This window comes from Poromitra crassiceps (genome assembly GCF_964638095.1).
Source record: "Poromitra crassiceps genome assembly, chromosome: 11".
NCBI classification, from domain to species: domain Eukaryota; kingdom Metazoa; phylum Chordata; class Actinopteri; order Beryciformes; family Melamphaidae; genus Poromitra; species Poromitra crassiceps.
The window spans coordinates 19,223,270-19,230,099 of NC_139643.1; the positions used below are offsets into that span (position 1 = coordinate 19,223,270).

Sequence of the window (6,830 nt, forward strand, 5' to 3'; positions counted from 1 at the left end):
AAAACTACATTATAGACTCACACAGAAATAAAACTACATTATAGACTCACACAGAAATAAAACATTACAGACTCACACAGAAATAAAACTACATTACAGACTCACACAGAAATAAAACTACATTACAGACTCACACAGAAATAAAACTACATTACAGACTCACACAGAAATAAAACTACATTACAGACTCACACACAGAAATAAAACTACATTACAGACTCACACAGAAATAAAACTACATTACAGACTCACACAGAAATAAAACTACATTATAGACTCACACAGAAATAAAACTACATTATAGACTCACACAGAAATAAAACTACATTACAATACAGACTCACACACAGAAATAAAACTACATTACAGACTCACACAGAAATAAAACTACATTACAGACTCACACAGAAATAAAACTACATTACAGACTCACACAGAAATAAAACTACATTATAGACTCACACAGAAATAAAACTACATTACAGACTCACACAGAAATAAAACTACATTACAGACTCACACAGAAATAAAACTACATTACAGACTCACACAGAAATAAAACTACATTAAAGACTCACACATAAATAAAACTACATTACAGACTCACACACAAATAAAACTACCTACATTACAGACTCACACACAGAAATAAAACTACATTACAGATTCACACAGAAATAAAACTACATTATAGACTCACACAGAAATAAAACTACATTACAGACTCACACAGAAATAAAACTACATTACAGACTCACACACACAAATAAAACTACATTACAGACTGACACACAGAAATTATTGTAGTAATCTAAATTATTTTGTAATTGTAAAATAGACCTAGAAAAATAATTTGGTTTCCGATTGGGGTGTTTTGAGAGGGGGTGTCGGTCTTGCGTGGGACCCCTACGTCACCCCACAACTTGGTTTTCACTTTGAGAAACATGTCGAAGTCTGAGTGAGGCGAGTCATCAGAAAAACAAAAAAATATCGATCCTGACCCCTAAATTAAAATGGAAAAAATTGAATTTGTAAAAACAAATAAAACCGAATTTGTAAAAAAACAAAACAGAATCATATGGCCCTACTATTTTGTCATAGATTTCATACACTTTGTCGTAAAAACATCAGAAAGCAAAAATCTTACCATAAGGGGGGACCCTGGAACAAAATCTTATCAAACGGGGGTCTGTGGTCTAATGTGTGTCCGTTTAGGGGTCCTTGGTGTGAAAAAGTGTAAGAACCACTGCTTTAAACAAGCTAAACCTCAGCATCCCGTACATGCCATATGTGGTAGAGAAAGGCCACGCTGGCAGTAAACACACATCACACTGACCCACTGAGAAGTTTCTGGACAGTCTCCCACACATGTTCCTCTTCTCCAAACCCAGAAACCAGGAGGCTGGTATATGGGCACATTCTTTAGATAGCTAACATAATTATAGGCTAGATGATTTTGGAAATTTTGATTATTGTGGCTTTTGTTTATTGATGTGTTTTCAACGGTTTATATGTTCAGGTATAGTTATTGACAGATACCACTAGGGCAGACACAAAACCAGTCAAGACATCCTTAGGCAAAGTGTCCTATTTCAGGATGAAAAAGGTGACTGTTAATGTACCTAAAAGTGACTACCGTAAATTCCGGACTATAAGCCGCAGCTTTTTTCCCGTTTTTTGGCCTTTTTTGGCCCCTGCGGCTTATATAACGGTGCGGCTTATCTATGGATTTTTTCAAAAAAAAAAAAGAAAAAAACGGAATTCTCTCTTCTTTAGCACTCTTTCTAACTATAAATCCACTTCTGTTTTAATTTCCTCTCTTGCCCTCTTTTCACCACACTGTATGACACTGTATGACACTGTGTGCACTGTAAAAAAGAAACACAGGTGGTGTTGTGTTATGTTGTTTTGTTGAAATGTTAATAAATGGGAGCTTCCTCAAACAGCCATCTCTTTCCCGACAATCCCCTCTGTGCATGAACCCTTACATATGGTAATTAAACATTAAAACACAAAAAAAAAAAAAAAAAAAAAAAAAAAAAAAACATTAAAACACCCGCGGCTTATAGTCCGGTGCGGCTTATATATGTAAAAAACAGTCAACTTTGCAGGTGCGGCTTATACACCGGTGCGGCTTATAGTCCGGAATTTACGGTACTTTGCATCCATGTTTAACAATGTGGGCATCAGTGACCCAGGGATCTTTAACAATGCAGGCATCAGTGACCCAGGTATGTTTAACAATGCAGGCATCAGTGACCCAGGTATGTTTAACAATGAGGGCATCAGTGACCCAGGGATCTTTAACAATGCAGGCATCAGTGACCCAGGTATGTTTAACAATGCAGGCATCAGTGACCCAGGTATGTTTAACAATGAGGGCATCAGTGACCCAGGTATGTTTAACAATGCGGGCATCAGTGACCCAGGTATGTTTAACAATGCGGGCATCAGTGACCCAGGTATGTTTAACAATGAGGGCATCAGTGACCCAGGTATGTTTAACAATGTGGGCATCAGTGACCAAGGGATGTTTAACAATGAGGGCATCAGTGACCCAGGTATGTTTAACAATGCGGGCATCAGTGACCCAGGTATGTTTAACAATGCGGGCATCAGTGACCCAGGGATGTTTAACAATGTGGGCATCAGTGACCCAGGGATGTTTAACAACGCGGGCATCAGTGACCCAGGTATGTTTAACAACGCGGGCATCAGTGACCCAGGTATGTTTAACAACGCGGGCATCAGTGACCCAGGGTCCAGGGATATTTAACAACGCGGGCATCAGTGACCCAGGGTCCAGGGATGTTTAACAATGAGGGCATCAGTGACCCAGGGATGTTTAACAATGTGGGCATCAGTGACCCAGGGATGTTTAACAACGCGGGCATCAGTGACCCAGGTATGTTTAACAACGCGGGCATCAGTGACCCAGGTATGTTTAACAACGCGGGCATCAGTGACCCAGGTATGTTTAACAACGCAGGCATCAGTGACCCAGGGTCCAGGGATATTTAACAACGCGGGCATCAGTGACCCAGGTATGTTTAACAACGCAGGCATCAGTGACCCAGGGTCCAGGGATGTTTAACAACGCGGGCATCAGTGAGGTCCCGGGGATGTTTATAAACAATGTGGACATCAGTGACCCGGGATGTTTATAAACAATGCGGACATCAGTGACGCGGGATGTTTATAAACAATGCGGACATCAGTGACCCGGGGATGTTTATAAACAATGTGGACATCAGTGACCCTGGGATGTTTATAAACAATGCGCACATCAGTGACCCGGGGATGTTTATAAACAACGCGGACATCAGTGACCCTGGGATGTTTATAAACAACGCGGACATCAGTGACCCTCGGATGTTTATAAACAATGCGGGCATCAGTGCCAACAGCAGCAGTAGCTTGACGAGCTGCAGGAAAGTAGCATCAACACATCCCAGCAAAGGCACAAACTCCACAACTCTGCCCGGGACAAGTGACCGCCTGGGCCGCCTCGGGGAACGCGTTAAGGCACAAGTTATGGATTTCCACGGAGAGAAAAACACACGTCACAACTTGAGCGATGTCAACTGGGATCTGCAGCCTTCAACCGGGTACGCTGTTTGATGTGGGAGACACAATTTGGAAAAGAGTGGGGAGAGAGAGCGAGGGGGGAAAGGCACGTAATTAATCACCTTCGGGTCCACATTGTATTTACCTGTATTTTTCCGCGTCACGTTTCCTTTCCGCAGATGCACCCCACTCTGCTAAATCTCTACTTTTCCGTATAAAAAGGCGATTTTCTTTTCTTTTTTCATTAATTCTTTTCGCTAAACAATCAGCCCGCACATCCAAGATGGCTACCAGGAACACCTCCTCCTCCGATGCGAGCAGGGAGTCACGCCCACCCGGGCTCGTGATTGGTCCTCCGCCCCCTCTGCCCCGCCGCTACTGGGCAAGCCCCGCTGTCACTCAGAAGAGACGGGTTCGCTGCTTCCGCGCTAGCCCCGCTCTGATTGGGTCGCTTTGAGAGGTGAAAGGTCAAGTTGCGTTTGGTTAAACGCCCCTCTCCCTTCACACCTCCCTCTGTTGGCAGCTGGCACACTCTGACGTCTCTGATGTGGAATCCACCTGTCTTTGTTTTGTCTCAATAACATCAAATACACAAAAGATACACAGTAGATATTATAAAAGGAGTCATTACACCATACCAACGTTTTTGTTATTATTCATTTTAATGTTTCCTTTGATAGATGTCAGTCCAGTGCAATTTACAATTGGTACATATTATGTCGATGGTACACACGCACGCACGGGGGTCCGAGGACCCCCAGGGGTCCTTGAGGGGGTTCCAGGGGGTCCCCAGCAAGAAGGGGAATAATTTATTCTCACTATATTTCCATCCATAAGAAACACAATGGCAGAATGTATGACTGTTTCGGTCATGGGTTTCATGAACCTCCTGTAGCCTAATAAAACATCTACAAGATCAAATCTTATCAGATGTAGATCCTGGGACAAAATCCAAATGGGGGTCCGTGGTATAATTTGTGTCAGTTTAGGGGTCCTTGAGGTGAAAAGGTTTGAGAACCACCTCCTTAAAGAGTTCAGTTATTCATTCACATACCACATAATATAGGCTATTATATTTATTAATATATATTTTCACAAGTAGCTATATCTCTCCCTAACAACATTCACACACTTTCAACTCCCCCACACCATTCGTCTCACTCACCACATGACCTCACAGAAATCCTAACCTATCAAAGCCATTTCCCACCAGCTCATAATTTCAGAAAGCATCCTCAGCAGTCAGTATTTCACACAGTGCAGGTACCTCCCTGCCCCACTGGAGGGCGCTGTAGGGCTGCGGTCTGAAGAAGAAGAAGCAGGAGGAGGAGGAGGAGGAGGAGGAGGAGGAGGAGGAGGAGGAGGAGGAGGAGGAGGACAAGAAGAACAAGAAGAAAGAAAGAAAGAAAGAAAGAAAGAAAGAAAGAAAGAAAGAAAGAAAGAAAGAAAGAAAGAAAGAAAGAAAGAAAGAAAGAAAGAAATGTTCCGGCCTAGACGATTGTTCTGGGCCACAGTATGTATATTGGGGTGAATGGGATAATTTTGGGTGGACACTTTACTTTTTATTGACATTGTAATTGCACTATATAGCTTTAGCAATACAGTAGGTGGCGGTAATGCACTATTTCAGGATGCCAACCGCCATAAAACCCATAGAAGAAGAAGACGGACCATTTGACGTCGGACAAGATAGCGTTTTGAGGTCGGGGCTGCTGAGGCTCCTACGAGTTTGGAATCACCGTCCCAGCTCATGACCTTTGAACCGTAATATTACCAGTTCCCAGTTATAAAGGAATGCACGAATATTCTTGAGCGGGGCGGGGGTCTACCATAGGCTACCGATGTCCCCCCGTTCATTAGTAGTTTACAACTGTAATTGGCCCACAGAAGACTGTATGTATGGATGATATTATCGCGGATATATAAACTGGAGACGAGACTCCGTTTAGCACAGGGAGGAGGAAGAAGCTCTTCTCTCTTCTGGACTCAGATGAATGGTTTAGCTATTTAGCTAGCTGTGAAGCTAATCGAGCTAACGCTTATTGGAGCTCTGAAGAACAACGTTGGTCAGTAAAACGTCCAGGAGGAAAAGTTCCTGTGTCACTGTATGGAAATGTCTAATGTCCAAAACCTGACAGCGTTTGTGAACTAGCGACTAACTGTGGTCGTTTAAGATATATTTGAGCCGTTTGAAATAGCTTCTTTGCCTGAGTCCAGACCTTCAGATCTACCCACTCCATTGAGTTGACTGCGTCTGAAGAAGGAAATGGAGTGTAACGAGGTAACCATTCAGTCTGATATCAGGCTAGATTCTTCTAGTTCCAAAAAGAACGAGCAACAACGAAAGCTGCTGGACACTGTTTTAAATCCTGTAGTGCAGTTACACAGAGCAGCCGTACCTTCAGACTTCCAGCAGCTGTTGGTCATTAAAGAAAAAGTTCCCCCTGATCTGCAGGAGTGGAGCCCCAGTCTGGGCCAGGAGGTCCCAGAGCCCCCACACATCAAAGAGGAACAAGAGGACCTCTGCATCAGTCAGGAGGAAGATCAGCTTCAAGGGCTGGAGGAGGCTGATATCACCAAGTTCAAATTCACTCCTGTTCCTCTGAAGAGTGAAGACGACGAAGAGAAACTTCAGTCATCACAGCTTCATCAAAGCCAAACTGAGGAAAACAGAGAGGCAGAGCCTCTAGCCAGCAGCTCAACTGACCAAATGAAAACAGAAGCCGATGGAGAGGACTGTGGAACATCAGAACCGGCCAGTGCTGGCAAGACGTCAGACTTTTCTGAGGCTGAAGACAGTGATGATTGGACAGAAACGAGTGAACCTCAGTCAGGTTTAGACTCGCCAAAAAACAGTGAAGCTCGTGGGAGGAAACACAACAGTTGTTCATTTTGCGGCAAAAGATTTATCTATAGTGGAGACTTGACCAGACACACGAGAGTCCACACAGGAGAGAAGCCCTTTATTTGCTCAGTATGTGGCAAAAGCTTTGCTGAGACGGGAAGCTTGAAAAAACACATGGTAGTCCACACAGGTGAGAAGCCGTTCAATTGCACAGTCTGTGGCAACAGTTTTGGACGCAAAGAACATTTGAGGGAACACATGAGAGTCCACACGGGAGAGAAGCGATTTACTTGCACAGTCTGTGGTAACAGTTTTGGTCGTAAGGAACACTTGGATCAACACATGCTCGTCCACACGGGAGATAAACCATTTAAATGCACCGTCTGTGGTAACAGTTTTGGTCAGAAAGGAAACTTGA

The 6,830-nt window shown here is 43.4% G+C and overlaps 1 protein-coding gene across 1 annotated transcript in view; it reads right to left on the minus strand.

Annotated features, from left to right (window-relative positions):
- The window catches only part of LOC310784872 (CCR4-NOT transcription complex subunit 3-like), a gene marked incomplete at its 3' end in the record, with an annotated part of 26,299 nt that extends 22,501 nt beyond the window's left edge, over nucleotides 1–3,798 (minus strand). Inside the window, exon 1 of the mRNA XM_083645908.1 lies at nucleotides 3,713–3,798. The remainder of the gene's footprint in view (nucleotides 1–3,712) is intronic.
- Nucleotides 3,799–6,830: the final 3,032 nt, after the last annotated feature.